A 22,731-nucleotide genomic window follows, 5' to 3' on the forward strand; every position below is an offset into this window, starting at 1 on the left:
GCGGGGCTAGATGCGGCGGCGGCGGCTCCTCCGGCGATGGTGGCGGCGAAAACGGAGGGGGGGGCTATATATAGCAAGGGGGGGGTGCTAGGAGGCTTGGGGAAGGGGTCGGGCTCGGGAGGCGTGCGGGCGGCGGACTCCGGCGGCGCGTCGGCGTGCGGGAGGAGGAAGGCGACGGGGCGGGCCGGCCTGGCTTCGGCTGGGCCTCGGCCCAGTCGGGCAAGCGCGTTTTTTTAAAATAAGTTCCGCGAAGAAAATTGCATAGAAAAATAAATAAAAATCAGAAAAATACGAAATAAATTTTCCCCGTCTAGTTAGAAAATCTAGAATAGGGTGAACATTTTTAAAATCAAAAATAAATATTTTAAAACATGCATATTTTTTAAATGCAATAAAAATTGCAAATAAATCCAAATAAATTCCAAATAATGTTTTTAACATTTTTCCTCCAGTATTTCAATTGTTTTGGAGAAGTCATATTTTCTCCTCTCGTTTATCTTAAAAATGAAATATTTTTCCGGAGAGAAAAATAATTAAAAATCCCAATCCTCGTTTGAAAAATCAAATAAGAAAATTCGAGAAAATCCCCAACTCTCTCCGAGGGTCCTTGAGTTGCTTAGGATTTATCGAGGATTTGTCAAAATGCAATAAAACATGATATGCAATGATGATCTATGTATAACATTCCAAATTGAAAATTTGGGATGTTACAGTGCGGGTATATAAAGGGGGTGGGGGAGAGCTCGGCTTGGAGGAGGGGGCAAGCTCTGGCGGCGGCTCGGTCCCGTGTCCATGGAGGACACGGCGCGGCGGCGTCCCGTGCGCGGAGAGGAGAGAGGCGCTGGGTGGGCCGGCGGCCTGGCGCGGCTGGGCTCGGCCCGGCGGGCGCGCTCGTTTTTTTAAAATACGTTCCGTGGAAAAATTCGTAGAAAAATAAATAAAAGTCAGAAAAATATAAAATAAATTTTCCCCGTCTAGTTAGAAAATTTAGAATAGGTGAACATTTTTTTAACACAAAATAAATATTTTGAAAACATGCAATATTTTTAATGCAATAAAAATTGCAAATAAAATCCGAATAAATTCCAATAAATGATTTTAACATTTTTCCTCCAGTATTTCAATTGTTTTGGAGAAGTCATATTTTCTCCTCTCATATATTTTCTTTAAAGAAATATTTTTCCGGAGAGAAAATAATTAAAACCAAAATCCTCGTCTTATTATTTGATGAAAATCAAATATGAAAATTCGAGAAAATCCCCAACTCTCTCCGAGGGTCCTTGAGTTGCTTAGGATTTATCGAGGATTTGTCAAAATGCAATAAAATATGATATGCAATGATGATCTATGTATAACATACCAAATTGAAAATTTGGGATGTTACAGTCGGCCAGGTGTGCCGTTTAGCAAGACTGAAGATTTGCCAGAAGAGAAGATGCACTTAATCCATCCGAGCCATTTTTCATTGAAGCCCATACTTCTCATGATCTCAATCATTGCATCATGATCAATCGTGTTGAATGCCTTGGCGAAGTCTAGTTTTAGCAAAACAATTTCTTTCTTCGAGGTTTGGCACTAATATATGTACTCATATGCCCAGGCGAGGCAGTCTTGGATCGAGCGCCCTTTGAGAAATCCGTATTGGTTTCTTTTCTTCCGTTGCTCTCTCCTTACTCTCCATCTCCCTGTTCCTCTCCCGTTTCTCTCCTCACACTCCGGTCTCTGTCTCCCTTCTAAGCAGGAGCAGCCATGGATGTCATTCCTCAAGCAGCAGCCGCCGCCAACCTCCACCGTCCCGTCTCAGTGCCGGACTTGGAGCCCGCGACTCCCGCCGGACCTCCGCCTCGCCCTGTTCGTCCGCTGCCTCCTGAAGGCCATGGAGCCTCACAGCAGACGCTCGCCGTGCCCTGCATCCCGCAGCCAGCCGCCTCTGCTTCGTCCGGTTCGAGCGAGACGAGCGAGCGCTGCCGCTCCCCCTGCGTTGACCCGTTCCAGCGCCAAGTCACCCCGCCCGGCCTCTTCACCGGCCAAGGCCCAGCCGCTGGCCAGATCCGGCCCAGCGAGGTGAGGACGCGCCCAGCCCTCTCCTGTGCATGTTGGGCCAGCCAGATTCGGCCCGACTCATGTTTTTTCCCGCAGAGCGATTTACTAATTATGCAGTGATTTTCTGTTTTACAAATTGCACCCTCATGTTCATGCATATCATAACTCTCTAACCATGCATCGGATTAAAATATCTATATATGTAAAATGCTTAGAATTTCATCTAGTTTCATAATATGCAACTTTCATCCATGTTTAAAATGTTTAAAATGATTTTTGATTAAATTTTCTCAAATGCCATGCTAAAATGCTTTATTTAATAACTAAATAACCGTAGCTCCGAATTTAATAATCTTTATATGTAATTGGGGTAGAAAAATGCATAGTTTCACATGGTGGCATTACCTTGCATGTTTAGCAACTCTAAAATATGGTTTAGGGCAGAACAGTACCAAATAAGAAATATGCATATGGGGATTTTTCGGAATTATTGTTTGTTGTTTCCGGCCTCATTTAAACTTGCTTAGATAGGTAGTTTTATTATGCTTCACCCTTTGCCATGTTTAATAAAATTTAATACTGTTGTGTACATAACCGAGAGAGAACTAAATAAGTCATGTGGTGTTTCGTCAATAGCATATTGAGCTCCACTTAATTTGTAGTGTTGTTTGTTGCACTTTATCATGTCATGCCACATTAAAATGGACATGCATCATACTTGAATGTGCATCATGCCATGTTTATGTGATGGTTGTTTACCATGTTGTTTGCTTCTTCTCAATAGTTCCCGTGATGTTGCGATTGTGATGATTCGTTCGACTACCTTGGTTCGTCTACTTCATGGACTCGTTCTTCTTCCTAGCGGGATTTCAGGCAAGATGACCGTCACCTTGGATCTCACTACTATCTTTGCTATGCTAGTTGTCTCGATGCTATTGCTATGTCGCGCTACCTACCACTTGTTTATCAAGCCTCCCAAATTGCCATGATAGCCTCTAACCTTTTCCACCATCCTAGCAAACCGTTGTTTGGCTATGTTACCGCTTTGCTCAGCCCCTCTTATAGCGTTGCTAGTTGCAGGTGTAGTTGCAGGTTGTTCCATGTTGGGACATGGATATCATGGGATATCACAATATCTCTTATTTAATTAATGCATTATATACTTGGTAAAGGGTGGAAGGCTCGGCCTTTTTCCTGGTGTTTTGTTCCACTCTTGCCGCCCTAGTTTCTGTCATACTGGTGTTATGTTCCTTGATTTTGTGTCCCTAACACGGTGAGGGTTTATGGGCCCCTCTTGACAGTTCGCTTTGAATAAAACTCTTCCAGCAAGGCCCAACATTGGTTTTACCATTTGCCTAATAACAACTAAAACTTGCATAGGGACCCGCCGGCACCCGAGGTCTCTTAATCAACCCCCCAGGCCAGTGCTTCTCATGAGTGTTGGTCCACCTACCTAGCATTCGGCGGTGCTGCCTCGGGGCAACTCGATGGTATTTTGGCTATCGTCCACTTAGCATAGATGGTGTTGTCCTGAGAACGAGATACGCACGGCTCCTATCGGGGTATCGACGCACTGGGTGGTCTTACTGGTTTTGTTTTACCATTGTCGAAATGTCTTGTGCACCGGGATTTCGAGTTTGATCAGATGTCCCGCGATGGAGGATTGTCTCCGCGGATCGTGAGCTTGTCATGGGCTAAGTTGGGACACCCCTGCAGGGTTTAAACTTTCGAGAGCCGTGCTCGCGGTTATGTGGCAAATGGGATTTTGTTAATATCCGGTTGTAGTGAACTTGAAGTAAACTCAATTAAAATACACCAACCGCGTGTGTAACCGTGACTGTCTCTTTTCGAGTGAGTTGAGAAGAGAACATGGTTTGGGTTATGTTTGAACGTAAGTAGTTCAGGATCACTTCTTGATCATTACTAGTTTGCGACCGTTGCGTAGTTTCTCATCTTACTCTTGTACTCGTATGTTAGCCACCATACAATGCTTAGTGCGTCTGCAACCTCACCACTTATCCATTCCATATCCATTAAGCTTTGCTAGTCTTGATACCCATGGTAATGGGATTGCTGAGTCCTTGTGGCTCACTGATGACCCACAAGTATAGGGGATCTATCATAGTCCTTTCGATAAGTAAGAGTGTCGAACCCAACGAGGAACAGGAGGAAATCACAAGCGGTTTTCTGTAAGGTATTCTCTGCAAGCACTGAAATTATCGGTAACAGATAGTTTTGTGATAAGGTAATTTGTAACGGGTAACAAGTAATAAAAGTAAATAAGGTGCAGCAAGGTGGCCCAATCCTTTTTGTGGCAAAGGACAAGCCTGGACAAACTCTTATATAATGGAAAACGCTCCCGATGACACATGGGAATTATCGTCAAGCTAGTTTTCATCATGCTCATATGATTCGCGTTCGTTACTTTGATAATTTGATATGTGGGTGGACCGGTGCTTGGGTACTGCCCTTCCTTGGACAAGCATACCACTTATGATTAACCCCTCTTGCAAGCATCCACAACTACAAAAGAAGTATTAAGGTAAACGTAACCATAGCATGAAACATATGGATCCAAATCAGCCCCTTACGAAGCAACGCATAAACTAGGGTTTAAGCTTCTATCACTCTAGCAACCCATCATCTACTTATTAATTCCCAATGCCTTCCTCTAGGCCCAAATAATGGTGAAGTGTCATGTAGTCAACGTTCATATAACACCACTAGAGGAAAGACAGCATACATCTCATCAAAAATATCGAACGAATACCAAATTCACATGACTACTTATAGCAAGACTTCTCCCATGTCCTCAGGAACAAACGTAACTACTCACAAATCATATTCGTGTTCATAATCAGAGGGATATTAATATGCATAAAGGATCTGAACGTATGATCTTCCACCAAATAAACCAACTAGCATCAACTACAAGGAGTAATCAACACTACTAGCAACCCACAGGTACCAATCTGAGGTTTTGAGACAAAGATTGGATACAAGAGATGAACTAGAGTTTGAGATGAGATGGTGCTGGTAAAGATGTTGATGGATATTGACCCCCTCCCGATGAGAGGATTGATGGTGATGACGATGGTGATGATTTCCCCCTCCCGGAGGGATGTTTCCCCGGCAGAACAGCTCCGCCGGAGCCCTAGATTGGTTTCGCCAGGTTCCGCCTCGAGACGGCGGCACTTCGTCCCGAAAGCTTCCTTCTGATTTTTTCTAGGGCGAAAGACTTTATATAGCCAAAGATGGGCACCGGAGGCCTGCCAGGGGGCCCATGAGGCAGGGGCGCGCCCAGGGGGGTAGGGCGCGCCCCCACCCTCGTGGATGGTGGGTGGCCCCCCTCTGGTGCTTTCTTCACCCAATATTTTTTATATATTCCAAAACTGACTTTCGTGGAGTTTCAGGACTTTTGGAGTTGTGCAGAATAGGTCTCTAATATTTGCTCCTTTTCCAGCCCCGAATTCCAGCTGCCGGCATTCTCCCTCTTCACATAAACCTTGTAAAATAAGAGAGAATAGGCATAAGTATTGTGACATAATGTGTAATAACAGCCCATAATGCAATAAATATCGATATAAAAGCATGATGCAAAATGGACGTATCACTCACAGATTACTACAACGACAGTTGCAGGTACAGGTAATGCGATGATCATGACGTGAGAGCGATGCTTGCTTGTTTTGGTGTTCTCCTGCTTCTTCTTTTTCGATCAAGGGATAGGTTCCGGGTCGGGGAGCCTGGGATTAGTAGTGTCGATGTCGTTCTTCTTTTTCATTTGATTTCATCCATAGTCGGATCCTGCTCTTCTGTATGATGATTGCTATGTATTGATGAACTGTTGTATTCATGTTGTAGCTTGTGGTGATTGTAAGCCTTTATCTTGTATTCTTACCTATTCAATATATGGTATGTTGTAATGATATCCACCTTGCTATGCGCTCGAAATGAGGTTGTGCCCCAATCACGAATTCAACACGTGATTGGGAAAGAATCGCATCTTGGGTGCTACAAGTTGGTATCAGAGCCTTACCGACCTTAGGAGCCCCCTTGATTGATCGAACCGCTGCCGTTGTTGAGTCTAGAAGAAAACTATTTTGAGTCTTAGTTATATCGGAGAGTAGGAATTCTTTTTACTCCTTATCCCCTTCATCGCTCCGGTGAGGACTCCTGACGTAGATATTTTGACTTTCACTCTCCTCTTTTTGACTCAAATTTTCTTTAGGATTACGCGGGTATCTTGGAATCGGTCCGATATCATTGTGACGGGAATTTTGTCTTGGTGCCTCCTGACATTTAGGGGTTGTGGCAGTGTCCCGAGGAGTTGAGCTCCAAGGTGTTTTTGTCACAGTGCTTATCGTTTCAGTTCCGGAATACCAGAGGACGCCGACATCGAAAACGCTTCTATACTCTTTGTGGTGAGAGTAGTTTAACGACACCCAGTACTGGGGAGAGCGATCAGATGTATTGCCACAGCTAGTATATCGGATGTTTTCGAAGGTCCGAGGTACATGATTTTTGAGGGTTTCTTGGTTATGTGTTGACGGATGGATACAGTTGGAGTGTAGGATTTGTTAGTTGTGTGAGATATTTGTGCCTCCCTGTATCCCCAACACCAGATTGCATAACCAGAAAGTTTCGGAGTTAATACGTGGGAATTCAAGTAGTTACCTAGGATCATCCTTCCAACAAATGCATGAGGGTTATGCATTTGTTTCCGGCTTATTTTGCAAGCCAAATCCTTTGTTTTGTTTTATTTGTGGTATCCGAGTTGCTTCGAAGTCAAGTGTTGATTCCATACCTTTTCCTAAGCGGTGTTCTCATATTTTTATGGGAGTACTAATCCTTATTGATCATCGAGATTGTCATGTCAATTCTTCTCAACCGGCGTGTTCCCTTCAAGTTAATCCGATCCCTTCAACATTTGTAAGATCAATACTCAGTTCTTCTCAACAGTGTTCATTCCGTTCGTCCCTAGTTGTCTATATTTTCCCACCCTCCCACACTTTTTCTTCATGGAGCCAGAATCCGTAATCAAGTATCCATTTAATTGATGTGAAGTCTTTTGATTCTTTTCCTTCAAATTTCTTACCTGGTGATTCTCGTGAAGATGCTAAGGAAGCTTCAAGTTCATCATTCTTCGTTCTCATACTATTTTCCGATGGATTCAATGCAAGCTTTCGGTGTTGATCATATTCCTTTCCTTGTTTAAAATGCTTTCCCATGCCGGTGCACCTCTTAATGGCTCACCTCTCTCTATTCATATCCGAAGTGCCGAAGATATCTCAGAAGATTTATGTCTCCATTATCAATCCGTTCAATCTATTCCGAGGTTGTTATCTCATTCAAGCCATTTAATTCAACCGGTGCAATCTCTCTTTTCAAGCAATCTTTTCAATGGTGTTTCTTTTGTGTGGGCCCTAACCCACAGGTCTTTTTCTAGGATCTTACCCGACTCTTCTATTTTTTCCGGAGTTATTCTCAAATCTTTTCAAAGCTTGACGTAAGAATGAATTTTCATCAGTCAAATGCCTTCTTCAAGATCGATTTCAAATTCTTTTCATCGTTGGTTCAACCCTTTTGTTCCTTATTCTAGAAGTCATGGTGGTGTTTCTCGTCGTCATTCTCGAATTTTGAAGACCGAAGAAGAGTTTCTCTTGAATCTTGGCCCGTTCTCTTGAAGATTCATGGTTCTTTCATGCCATCCTCATAATTGCTCCGATCATCAAAGATTCTTTTTATACCCATCCAGAGCATTTTTGGAGTTGTTTCATTTATTTCTTCATTCTCATCTTTCAACTTCATTTCCGCAATTCTTCGCAATTCATGCCTCTTCGTTTGTCTCCTTATTCTTCCGGCGCTTTTTGTCAAGTATTCTCTAGTCAGCTTGTGGTCTCTTCGTGCTCTCGTATCTAAATTCCCTCAAGTTTCTTTGTTCGTTCTCTAATTCTTCCCGGCGATTCATTCTCTTTTCTTCATTTATTTCAATTCTTATGGTGGTTCGTCTAAGATTCCTCTTCCTTTGTTATCATATCAATTCATTTGTTCTTCTTTTCAAATCCTATCGGTGCTTCGTTGAAGACCTTCCCAAGTTTGCGCTATATCTCTCCTCAATCCTTTTCAAGAGGAATACGTTGAATGCCAAATCCGTTTGTCATCAATTAAATTTGATGATGATAAGCATAACATAATTCTTATTCTTATTGCACCGTGGTGAAGTAATTGTTTCCTTCGGAGATTGTTCATGATGAATAATCTCTCGGTTCTAAGTTGTTCATCTTCTCTACTCCGGAGTTCCAAGTTTTCTCGCTTGTCTCATCGCGAAGCTCCATCTAAATAATTGCAAGGCTTCATCTTGTTCTTTTCAACTTTCATTTTGTTGGATCATTCTTTTATTACCGGAGTCCTTCTAGAGATTTATTCATGGTGGATCATCAAGATTTATTTCATTCTCCAAGCATTCTTCAAGATTATTGTGAGAGCTCAAGTATTCTTCATCTTGCATTTTGAAGTGCAATTCTTTCTACCTTATCAGTTGAGGTGGTATTATGTCATCCTTGACAATTTCCCTTCGTGATTCATGATTCACAAGATATCAAGAATGACATATTTTAATTTTCTCCTCGTTCAGGAGATATTTTCAACCCATCAATCTCTTTGTTGGAGTTATCTTGGGTTATATTTCACCTAAAGCCTTCCCTAAGGATTGTTGCTATTGTGGTGCTTATAAATGATCCAAGTTACCTCTTTATCATCTGGTGGAAGAAGTTTTCCATCTCTTTCGTGTTCTCAATCAAATTAATTGATTCCATTAGTGGCAGGTCTTCACCTCATAATTTTGGGATGTTTCCATAAGCCCACTACAAGCTTATTCTTTTCGTTGTTGGTTTTCTAACAAATCCGTTCTAACCTTCTTGCAAGGACGCTTTCCGAGTTCATTTGTGGCAGAAGTTGTCATTTTCTTCTCCATTATTTTGTTCCGACGATCTACCTTCTATCCTTTCATTCCGGAAGCATGGTGATGTTGCTCTCTTCTACCCATCATCTCGTTTTGTCAAGATCATGTTCTTTTCCTTGCTTATCCTTTTAACAAGAGTGTTATGTCCTCTATTCAAGTTCCTTTCATCTTATCAAGTCTTGCCTCTCTTTTCAACCGGAGTGCTGCCCGAATTCTTCCTTTCTCATCTCGTTCTAACTGGAGTGGTTTTGAAGTCTATCTTGTTCCTTAAGCTCTTGGTTCTCGTCGTATTCCTTGTTCCTCTTGTCCAACGGACTATTTGCAATCTTTTCGTCTCCGTTGTATTCTTTCTTTCAAGTTGTTCAACCTCTCAAGGTTCGTGGTTTCACTCGGTTGTCAAAGAAGCAACTTTGTTTTACCTATTCCTCTTCCGCTTTTCTCCAGTGCCATCCCTAGATCTCGGGGCGAGATCTCTTGTAAGTGGGGGAGTGTTGTGATGACCCGAGATCAACACTCCAGATGCCTTCCAGTTATTTCGTCGTCGCCGTGTGTTTTGTTTGCTTGTTGCATTCATCATGTCATCATGTGTATTGCATCCGCATGTTTTCATAAAACTCGTAGTCGTTCATACTGTTGCTTCTCTCTGTCTCCATTGACCTTTTGTCAGGCCGCATTGTCTTTGTCGACCTCTCTCAAACCCCCTCGCATGCGCGTCCGAAAGCTATCCTGAACCTGACCCGGGCAGTCGTGACCGATGGATCCGGATCATCCCCAAACATCCCTAAAATATCTTCGGTTCTTTGTTGAACTCCCCTAAGTTATTTATTCTCGCCCGTCCGATTATAATCGAAGGGACCGAGTAGCCCATAAGCTAACCCTTCCTATAAGGGCCAGTTCTTTTGAGCTGTGCTGTGGAAATAAGCTCATGTGGAAATAAGCTCAAGATAAGCTGCTGTGGAAATAAGCTCCAGATAATAAGCTAGCCAGTTCTTTCCAGTGCCAGTTTTTTCAGCTTCTGTGATATGATCAGTGAAAAGTCTGTAATACCCTTGCACTATACTATTGTTCAGATCAAACGATATTGCGCTATATTTTTTTATCATTGTTGCCCATATGAACATAAATTTGACTGTAAAACACCACAACATGTTATAATCAAACATAAGGAAGATCATTTTGTCGCATACGAATGCCATACATGCATCACTGTCTCATGTAGTACAAGTTCTTGAGAATAAGTACTGAATAAAAAAGATCTGTTAATTATTACATGGTTATCCCAACAAAAGCTTACACCCTAGAGCTAACCATCAAGGGAAAACACTTGTAGCAATCGCATCACGGATGGAACCCATAGTACCATCATCAATGGGTGCATGGTGATGAGAAAGGCTCTCTTCATGAGCATAAGATCCACTCTCAACCATGTCAAAATGTTGATCACTTAGTTTGCTCTCACGAATGAAGTTATGAAGACACGCGCATGCAGTAATGATCTTTGTTTGCGTAGCAGGTTTGTACCGTGTGATGCCGAGGAGGATTCTCCATTTCATCTTTAGAACACCAAACGATCGTTCGATGACGTTCCGTAGTGATGAATGTATATGATTGAAGGTCTCATATCTTCCTCGCGGCGGTACTTGTTGGAAATCTGGTACATGGTAGCGTTGTCCTTTGTATGGTGCTAGATATCCAACTCTGTTTGGATATCCAGAGTCAACAAGATAATATTTTCCTGCATTGATAATAAAGATGACCAAAACGAATTAGTTCGCGCAAAACATTAGAGGAGAAGAATGCATGTACATACCGTCCGGAGGGTGTGGAAAATAGGAATATTCAGCTTGTGCATCATTGAGTACACGTGTGTCATGAACAGATCCAGGCCATCCAGCAACAACAAATGTAAATCTCATATCAAAATCGCAAATTGCCATGACATTCTAAGTTGTCGAACCTTTCCTGTTGCGATACTTGGGTTGCTCACTAGCAGGCACAACACATTCAATGTGTGTTCCATCTATTGCCCCAATGGCATCCTTGAAGTGAGGCCAAAATCTTGTTTTTTAAGCTAGTCATGAACTTGGGTGAAAGATCGATCTTTCGGTTGAATGTAATCTCCGGCCATACGGTAGACACAGAACAAGACCTCCTTAAATTTTTTGTTGATGGTAGACCGACTGTGTTCAAATCAATCGGCGACATTGTCGGTGGTCTGGCGTGATCCTAAAGTCCACAAGAACTGTGCTAATGCCTCCTTGCTTGTCATGTTGCAAGTTGACTTTAAACCATACTTTTCAACTAAAATGTCATGTAGTGAGTAGAACACAGACCTATGCATCCTGAACATAGAGTAGAATATTTGTGGTTGCTTCTCCTTCTCTTCCACCCACTGCAATCCTGTCATCATTGGTGCTCTCCTAGGTCCATATGGCAGCCTTTCTTTGTTTAGAAGATAATATGCCATTGCAACAACGCAAAAATCAAGTTCCTCCTCCTCATCCTCCTGAACAGAGATGTCCATCTGTGATATAGAAATAGAAATATCATAAACATTTGTCCACAAGACAACAAATCACAGCTCCATCAGTACAAATTGGTTCACAACAATACAATTAAGTTCACAACAAAGATTTATAGCAAGTAGATTCACAACAGTACAAGTTAGTTCAAATCAATACAAATGAGTTGACAACAAAGCAAATAAGTTCACAACACTACAAATGAGTTCCCAACAAAGCAAATAAGTTCTAATTTTTTTCATAAATGTTTCCCATGCCCTATTGATCCATTCAAGCCTCACAGTTGAATCTTCCTCCTTTAGTGCACTGAAGACATCACGATGTTCCTTCTTCGTAAAGAGTTCTAGAGCATGAAAATACACTTCACTTCCAGGTTTACCTCCATCATTCACCACCATGTCCTTCATCTCCTTAATCTCATCTCTCACAGGATCCTCCTTCATTTCAGATGTCGCCGAATTGCGGCTAGTCTCCCTCTTTTCCCAAAGGTCAGCAATACGCTTAAATTGCATTCTATCATCACTATCTTTTGAAATCTTGCACCATCGCAGGACTAGGTGAATGAGGACATGGTCTCTTTTTTCGACCTTTAGCTTTGTTAGGTGTCACAAAAGTAGCATCTATTTCACATCCTGAACCAGCCACATCATCATCATCAATGTGAATTTGAGATGCATCAACTTGAGACGAGGGAGGTGCCGCCCTCGTGTACTCATTTGTCACACTAATATCATCAAATATAGCACTCAGTTTGATCTCATCCTCTAGTGGAGCAAATCGAAACTTGGCGGCAAGTTCATTTCTCTAAAAAAAAGCATATCACAAATTAGTGCAAGAATTGGTAGAAAAAGTAAAGTAAAAACAAATGGAATTGATATGACGATATGTATACTTGTATCTCATTTGCTCAGCATTCATCACTAGCCGCAATGGTCTTGGTAACATGATCAAACCCAATGCCTGATGCCTTTTGGGTTAATGTCTTCCAAACAACATACTCTTTTTTCAGCACATCCCACTTATTCTTGAATCGCTTTTTGGTATATTCTCTCCTCGTGCGCTCAAAAAACTTTCTGACCACATTTTCATATCCAAGTGGTGACAATGTTCCTTCTTTGCCACGGTTATTGGCATTCACTTCTTCCACACAAATATCAATGAAAGTTCTAAGACCCACATTATCCCATTGTGCTTTCATCTATTTTTCATCATGTCAATAAAAAAGAATTGGAAGAATTAATAACAATATCTAGAATGCTTTTATGGTAGTAGTAGCTCGTTTAGATCAACATGAAATCATCATACTTCAGCAGTAGTACAATCAAGATGAAATCATCATCCTTCAGCAGTAGCTTACAACTAATATACATGAATTTTTTTGCAAAAAAATCACAGGAGCTGCTCACCTTAGTGGCTCACGGCTAGGAGGAGGGCAGGGGGGAAGGGGGTCGCCGACTGCCGGAGATGGGCGCCGTTTGCCGGAGAGGGGCCCTGGGCAGACCTGGCCAGGCGCTGCTCCTGGACAAAGGGGACGGAGGGCATGCGGCCGAGGGAGGGGTCGCGCCCGTGGGAGTTGGGGGTGGAAGATGCAGCCCTATCCACATGCCATCTTGCTGGCCTCGTCGTGGTCAAGAGGATTGGAGGACCGGTGGCGACGGCGGCGGCGGTGACTGGAGGAACCCTAGGCGGATCGAAGAACAGAGCAGGAGGAGTCGAGCGGGGGGGAGGGGATCGAGCGCTGCTGTCTTTTGCGACCGGTGGTTCTGTGCGGGACTCGGGGTGGCAATATTGATGTAATAAGATCAAACTAGAGGGGCACGTCCCTATACCCTTTCGTTTTTAAGTCAGAAGCTGCGGGAAGCTGCGGGAAGCCACCCGACCCCAGCTTTTTCTCATTGTGAAGGAGGAGGAGGTAGAAATAAGCTGAGCTGGCTTCTCTAAAATGAGTTCTTTTCAGCTTACAGCTTTTTTTGACAATAAGCTGAAATAAGCTGCAAAAGAACTAGCCCATAATACGGTAAGCATAGTATGACATCATTCATATAACAAAACAACTGAGTACAGACAAACAGGCAGTTGTAACGTTGTGTGGGCAAGTCCAGCATGAAACTATATTACAGGTCAAGATCAAAGGAACATCACTCCTCTCTTTTAAACCTTGTAAGGTGCAATGATACGCTAAGACAATTGGGTATAAAATTGAAAAGAGTAATAGACATTGGTTGCAAACCATGCAGTTCAAGGCAAAAGTCAGAGTAAGTAGTAGTTAAAAGGCATGAGGATTAAGGACTTACAACAGTGGCTTTGACTGGTGTAGTCATGCCCTTCTTCTTCCTGGTGTGACAGTCCTTGAAGATTTCCACAACATTTGGTTCAGGTACTTTTTGGTCCTTGCGGGCTTTCCTCTGCATTTGGAACAAGTCAATATAGATCTGATAATATGGTACAGCGAAAAGAGTGAAACAACAACTAATTACAAGAGGCTCGCAGTGTGCAATATAGCTACGAGATCCTGTCGTCTATTGGAATTTCACTTTCGTACGGTTGGCCTTGTTCTTTGAACATTTCACCTACAAGAAGATAGATTTGTGTGGCACATGCATAAATAGGACTTCAACATGTGATCTGATATATATATATATATATATATATATATATATATATATATATATATAATGTACCTGATACTTCGGATCGGACCAGTGTTTAACGAGGCCTCTCCAGTCTTCATCAGATATATTTTCCACTTGAGATGTTTGGGCAAGTTCACTGTTAGCCTTGCCTTCAAAGTGAGTTTTCCTCAAGTTATACCGATACTATCGCAGATCAGACTTGAAAACATGGGTGCAAGCTTGTCTGGTTGCATCATCTTGGCTATCCAACTTGAACCTCATGTGTTGAAAATTATGGGAGTCTCATTATCAGGAACCTAGAAAGTATTGGACAGAGCAAGACGATATTACTAGTTTCAATACATAACCATACTTACAGATAAATGGTCGAGGAAGGTTTTGAACTTGGTTTTGTCTTTGTCATTCCTGTACTGAATCCATGTTGGGAGGATACGTACATGACACCTAACAGCAACCGCTGCCTCTGATACTAACTCGGCTGACTCTGTAGCATCACGTGGCCTTTTTAAACCTGCCTCAAAACGGATCTCCATTCTTCCTCCTCTAGATTTAGTTAACCTATCAAGCATTATCCTTGATGTTTGTTTCCTCTTGCGCCTAGGTGCTAGTCCAACAACAAACATAGGAAGTGTTAGCGTACATCAAACTATGAGACTATAAAGAAGCATGCAACTGTAACTTGACTCCAGCAACTACCTTCTTGCTGTTGAAGCTCACAAAGTTCATCTGATCTTGCCAACTCATCTTGTGTCAAGAGTGCTTCGGAAGTAGTGTCAGGTGGCAAGGGAGCTTGGGAACGTGCTGCTAGCTGAGTTGACGAATGAGTAAATCGTGCAGCTGGTGGTACTGTGGAAGGTGTTGCAACAACTAGGGTTGTCTCTGCTTGTTTGGTGGCAGCTATTTGTTTCTGTTTGGCTTGTTCTGTAGCTCATGTAGCATGGGATACCCTGTCGGTACAATTTTCCGCTGGACTTCGACCTTCTATTGCACCATCAGTACCAGTAGAATCTGCAGGATTGTTCCGCTTCCCTTTCCCTGTAGTTCTGTCTTGCTTCCTCTTTCTCTGTGCCATGTTAAGTCAAGCCGACAAGAAAAACGAATAACAATTTAGTTCTTTAGAACAAATGTACTTTGATGTAAGAACATGGTGTGATAGACAGATATTGTATGTTCTAGAAACAGGAACACGTGTCTTAGTCACAAGTATAATGTGTAAAGTAAGCAGATGCAATTCAACAAAATTAGAAGCAATACAAGCTAGACATCATACATAACATGCAACCACATATAACAGTGCCAAGTTAAAGGGAGGACCTGTGATGGTGCACTAGGGGAGATGTGCTCATCACCAACACAGCTACGTTGAGTGTGTATGCATGTGTTGTCTTGGAAATCATCTTGGGGGGATGGAGGAGTAGAATATGTAGAGGCCCTCCATTTGGAAGGAGCACCTTCATCCGCTGCCTTGCTAACTTCCTTCCGCTTTATTAATTTTGAATTGTCAAGTAAAACCGACAAGAAAAAGCAACAAAATTCACTCTTCCGAACTCATTCATGCATGATACTGACAATCACTACTTTGATGTTAGGCAAACACATGATTCCAGGATGGAATAATACAAAAAACAGGACGGCATGGCATATTCACAACTGTTTGTGTAAACTAAGCAGAAACCATTTCACCAAATAAGAAGCAATGCAAGCTAGACACCACGTGAAAGATGCAACCAATATGACTCTGCCAAGTTAAAAGTGTCCCATCATAAATGACATTTCAACAAATTAGAAGCAGCGCATGCTATAAATCATATCAAAGAAGCAACTAATATCACACTACATATACTGAAGGTGTCTCATCATATTGATTTATGCGGGATACATAAAAACAATAGTTTTATGTGAGGACATGCTTAATAGACAGATGTATTATATACTAAATATAGGAAGGCATGTCACATTAACAGGTATAATGTATAAGCTAAGCAGAATAGCACATGCAGTTTAACCAGATTGGAAGAATTACAATCTAGACACCATATGCAACATGCAACCACATATCACGCTGCCAAGTTAGAGCAAGACCTGCGATGCTAGTGTAGGGGAAATGCGGTAACCAACTACGGAGCTATGTTCACTATCTTCATCTAGCCTTGCTGTTTCTTGAGAATCATGTCGGGAGGCTGACGCTGCATTCTTTAAATGAGGAGTAATCCACTTGCCTGACTGCCTCATCATAAGTGATTGATGAGGGATACACAAGAACATTAGTTTGATGTAAGAACATGGTTAATACACAGATGTACTAGTATGTACCAAGAACAGAAAGGCATGTCATATTCAAATGTATAATGTGTAAGCTAAGCAGATGCAATTTAACCAAATTGGAAGCAATACAAGCTAGACATCCGGCTGGAGTGGTGAGCATGATCATCTAGGACCTAAGAGCCTGGTGGGAGGCGGGCTGCTTCCCCACCATCACGTCTTTTTAGTTGGCTTCCAGGTGATGCCTCTCTTTGCTGGGCTTGTCACTGGCTCGGCCAGTGCCCTGACTAGCTATTAGTCTTCTGGTGCTCACGGGATGGTGGTTCATGTAAAAAATATCTTTCCTTATCTTAATAAAGACCGACTTCGGCCTTTCGAATACAAGCTAGACACCATATGGAACTTGCAACCACATATGACAACGTGAAGTTAAAGCAAGCACCTGGGATGGTGGTTCATTGCGAGCGAGGTCAACAACTCCAAAGCTACGTTTACCATCTCCATCTGCTGACACTGCACCTATTATAAGGCTGAAACATGTCTGGCCTATTCGCGTACGACGCTGGAGCGACTTCTCTCTTTTCTTTTTTGCTTCTCTCATAGCAGCAGAGTTTGAAAAACCCTTGCATAAAAACACAATAGTGAGAGTATGGGTGAAGTGTGTGCAGAACTAGTGCACTGTAAAAGTAGCACATAGCAGGTGGCTGGAAAATAAATGGCAGGAGACATATGATAGCTCTACAACATTGCATGGCAAACAAAATTAGATTCTACTCCGTATGATTTTGTAGTATATGAGCACATGAAATGCAGGTACTCCTCCAGCACACCACCACATGTGGTCATATCAAGATAACAGTCGACTGAAAATAAATAGGTCAGTCGATTCTTTTAATGAATCGTCCGATCTATAAGGAACGGGCACATGGCCTTCATCTACCTCCCGCCAGTCACTGTTGACGATCTTTCTTGAACCGCCAGCGACCACCGGCCCAGACCCCTGCCTCCGCCGCCCCGCCCTCCCCTCGACCTCACACCACCGCCGTGCTTGGCAGCGCCCCCAGGCCATCCCTTTAATCCCGGCCGACCTCCATATCGGGCGCCAGTAGTTCTAGGCCCCACACGCCCCTAAGATAAACACCGAGGCACTGCTTCCCCGGCGTAATAGGCGGACTAGCGCCTGTTACGCCGGGGAATGCTTCCGTTAATTGGGAATCAACTGACCAGGAATTGAAATTCAGGGGGGCGACGGACCTCTAGCTAAGGTGAAATAGTATATGAGGAGAAACCTTGTGCATCGCGAGTTTCTAGGAACATCTAGTATCAAGAAGAAGCGACCAACTAGTGTCTTATGTGGGATGAATACCGTGCAAGCAGACACGTAAGATTTGCACGAATAATGGAAGAGGAGTACCCTTATCGGTTGCCAGTGTGGTCTCCTCCATATGTCGCGGTGATCTTCTTTTTTCTCCTGGGGGAACCGATGTTTTGGAGAACCGTGGATTCTTGGACAAACCCATGGCCAAATTGTTGACTGTGTTGCCGTGGCCGTATGTCGGCGGAGGGGAAGCAGATCCGAGGCGGCGAAGGACGGCGTAGCAGGAACAGCTCCGGTGCAGTGGAGGGTGGCGAAGTTGGAGCGGCAGCGGTGAGGCGCAGGACGGCGTGGTTGAACTGGATCGGGTACAGACGGCTCGGCCTCGGCTTCAACTACTAGCCGTGGAGGGCGTTGTGGTTGAGGTTGCGGTGGACGAGGACGTCGGGATATCGGCTCCGGCGTGATGGAGGAGGGCGGCGGTTGATGGGTGGAATGGGGTGGCGGACGGAGGACGCCGGGGTTTCGCGGCTGGTGGAGAGGTAGTTTTTGCGCCCACGGAGTACGAATGGGGAATCGGACGGGTGGGGGGGGAGGGGGGAGGGGGGAGAACCATGTTTCGGTCTGGGACGCGCTTGTTTTTAGCTTTTTTGAACAGAAGATGGGACGCGCTTGTTTGAAATTTGGGGAAAGTACAAACTTTGCCCCCTCTTAAATTTCGGACCTACTGCGGGTCGGGGGTAGGATGGTAATCACAGGTGTCCCAAATAGTGGGCGGGAGCGATTTTGGCCGCGCGCATGTGTGCTTAGGCGGCCATTGTGTATGAATGTTTTTCGGAGGCGGTTGTGTGGCGTCTAGATGAAGCTACAAACCTACCCCGGTTTAGACCTTTGGATGTCGGGCCGGTAGGTTTCACGGGTCATAGTTATTAGAAAAGTAATGTCCTTGTACTACCAAACATTGGTCTCACGCGGTTTCGGGCGAGTAGAGGCTCTTTTGGCGCTTCGTTCAAAATTCTGAAACACAAGCATTCACGTTTAGAGTACTCTTGAACTTTGAGGATTGACCTAAATAGACAACGTTAAATTTGACCTTGTATGTTTGAAAACCTCATTAAATTATCCGCTTCTTTTTGAAATTTTGACACTTGAAAATCCTATAACTACGATTATTTTGGAATGGAGGAGCTAAATTAGAATCTATTTTGTACACGACTACAGATGCTATTATGTACAAAATCAGAGCATAGATTGGTGCCCCCATAATTTAGGTATGATTTACAAACGCCATGATATCAAATTCAAATAATTGAATGGACTTCATGTTGAATTCGATTTTTTAAAACCACCTTAAGTTGAATTCAAATGCATGCTAGTTCATAGGTAGCTATTTATAATGTTCATTGTGTAACTTTCGTATGTATAATGTGCTTTACACACACAACATGAACTATACTCACGTTTATATTCGATTGCTAAAGCGATGCATTTCTGGAGTTCAAAATACTAACTATGTGGATCAATTGTGTCGAATAATAACATAGACATGCTCAAATTCCATAGAATCTAGATGTCGGATGGATCAATGACCGTTCCTTACGCGAATTGCAAATATCATGATCCCATCCTAATATTTGGATAGAATTTATATCTTTAATCAATGTGTACATCACTCTTGTACGTGTAGTTTCACTCTCCATCGGTGGTCTCTCACACATGCTCACACACTCTCTCCCGAGGTGTCTTTCTCGCAGACATGCTCTCGATATAACCCTCCCTCCCTCTCGTAACCATTTATGACTGTTTTCACTAACCTTTATCACAAGCACTCTTCCTCTTGCAAGAATACACACGCACAATCCCCATCGACCCTTTCTATATACATAGACCTGCCTACGTGTCTCCTGTACGCACATTATCTTTAGGCATATCTCTCACGCATTGTCTCACACCTGTCTTCCTAATCGACGAGTATGATTCTAGCAGAGCATTATGTAGGATGCCCCTTAAAGTTAGGTTGGATGAATAGTAATATCAGAGATAAAGGGGTTACCTTAGTCCGAGAACCCAGGGTTACAAATCCTAGCCGGCTTTGTCAGTGGACATAGAGTCCTTCACAATTATGCTATCTTTGTATTGTACGACTAGTCATCCATGGGTCTCCCTAAATGCGTCACGGGCCGACCAATGTGGCACGGGACAGAACTGAACGAAGGGCCTCACCTCGACCCACCGGACCTCACGCGGTGACACACCCTCTGCCCCCATGTCTCGTTATCTTCTCACACCCACACATACCAACACAGACACCACACACAAAAAATATATTCTCCTGGTGCCTCTATCCACTCCCCCTTGCATATACACACTCAAGGGAATCTCTCGCCATGATGTCATATTTGTCTCTCTCTCTAGACCACTCTCATTTCTCGTGCTATCTCTCCCACGCCCCCCCTGTTGGCCCCTCTATCCATGCCTCTCTCGAATACGTAATATACACACATACCTCTCTAGGCCGTGCCAAATGCATCAACTACACATTCACACATGTTACATCACGTACCCCATTGATCTAAAAATCCCTCTCTTTCACGTTTATTTTGCATACAACATTCCTTTTGAATAAAGTGTGGCCAAAAAAATATTTTAGAATTTCTACATATATACAACATTACAAAGTTATATGGAGGAGTATGAACGCTTGCATTGCATGGTGCCCACAATGATATTCATTCCGCACTGTGAATTTGTATATTTTTATGTTATATATAAAGGTAGTCATAATAAAGAGAAACGAAGAGCATCTCTCTCTCCATCGCATACCCCCCTCTACGCCCCTTTCAGGTACGCACACAAACTATCTCCAGGTCCTCTAAAAGTAAGCCCCCAACACATTCACGCATGTTTCATCTTTCTCTCGCGATATATACAGTGACAATCATTGTATTTGAAGCGAAAGCACGATACGTACATTGGACTTCAGAATCCATGCATTACGGTCACAATTTACGTATTGTGGTTATTATACAGTCACGGGCTCACCGTACAACTCTGTATTTGCTCAAGACACGACTAGTTGACCAGTTAAACGCTCCACGTGGCACCTCTAGTGTTGCATCACATTATCTCACTACCATCGGGCCCACCTGTCGGCTTGTATCTACTCTACATATACACTCTTATAAATACTAGCAAGATGCCCATGCGTTGCACAGAACATCAAGATGCATTTGTATGAGTAGTTTATCTTGTGGTAGAAAAGGATGAACAAGGGAAGGCCTTATTTGCAAGTGTGGATAGGGGCGTGGGTATCTTTTTGCAAAATTGCCATAGTTTCCTTCCTATCCGTCAGATATAGATCGGACGACCTATATTACAGGATGGCAGGCACACGATCATCACCGACTATGCTTTTTATAAGAGTAGGGATAAAATACACTCTCATAAAAAACAGAGTTGGTGATGATGGTGTGCCTGCCATCCTGCAATATAGGCCGTCCGATTTATATCTGATGGATAGGAAAGAAACTATGACAATTTTGCCTAAGATGTACCCACACACCTCTCCACATTTGCAAATAAGGCCTTCCCTCGTTCATCCTTTTCTCTCACAAGATAAACTAGTCATATAAATGCATCTTGATGTTACGTGCAACGCACGAGCATCTTGCTAGTAAGAATGAAAACAAACGACAAAAATATATTGTACGGTGGTTCGAAGTCATGACCGCGGGCACAGCGGACAAGGTGGCCTTGTATTGGTATGCTGAGCCGTCTGTTTTAACACACAGGAGCTGGTGTGGTGATTACACACACACACACACACATGCACACGAACTGCATGCACGCAACACTCACACGAACACATGCACCTACACACGCACGCAACACTCACACGAACACACGTAGCCACGCACGCACGCAACACTCACACGTACACACGCACGCATGCATGCACACACCAGTACACCACACGACCAACACACACTCTCACGCTCAAGAGCTCAACCTACACGTGCATGCGCACACATCAGGCCCTGACAGACACATACACAATCAGGTGATTCCCGCGCACGGGGTGGAGTCTTGTCGCGCCTCCGTAAATTTGTGTTTATCTGACCTTCTCCCTATGCGAACTGATAGGTGGGACCCACAAGGAACGTGGTCAATTTAACTAGTCAACATGGTGCCACGCAGACTATTTGGCCGGTCAACAGAGTGCAATCCGATGCTGAACTGTGAGCAAGTGACCATATAATCACCGCAAAACGTATATAGTGACCGTAATCAGCTTATTCTGAAGTTCGGTGAATGTATTACGCTTTTCTCTTTGTAGGCCCTCCAAAACTACATCTCTACACATTCTCGCATGTTACATCTAACAACTATGCAATACATCACTACTACTACACTCTAACACAATAAATCATATGTGTTTTTAGTTTTACTAGATATCATATTGTTACTTAATATTCAGTTTGCATACATTAAAATTGCCTTTGAAATGTATGGCCAGTATCATATACCGCGCAGGAAAAATCCCGCCCTTTCCTGTTTAATCGGGTTTGTATCGATGGATCGTGCGAAACAGCAGAACTATAGTACTATATACAGTACAAGTGACAGTTCACTGGGCCGTCGTGTCGTGTACTCCTTCGTCGTAGGAGTGGAGCGCTCGCTTTCATAAATCTTCTAGTCCCTTTCGCCGACGTGTGGGGCATCAAGCTACCGGGTCCACGTGCCATACCGGAATACAGTGCAGAGCAGCCGGGGTGAAGCACCCAGTCATGGCGCCGGCGTAGTAATGAGCATTGAGGCGTTAAATCACAAAGCTGCACCTTTCCCGCAGTTAATTTGGAGGGACGAAGTAATAATGCTAAAAAAAAGAAGTTGGAGGGACGAAGCAACCATCATTTCACTCGTTGCTGAATCCGCTTCTCCCTCATCTTCTTCAAGTTAGCCACATGTTGCTTCTGCCGTTGTTCTACCTCA

This window comes from Triticum aestivum, chromosome 5D (genome assembly GCF_018294505.1).
Source record: "Triticum aestivum cultivar Chinese Spring chromosome 5D, IWGSC CS RefSeq v2.1, whole genome shotgun sequence".
NCBI lineage: Eukaryota > Viridiplantae > Streptophyta > Magnoliopsida > Poales > Poaceae > Triticum > Triticum aestivum.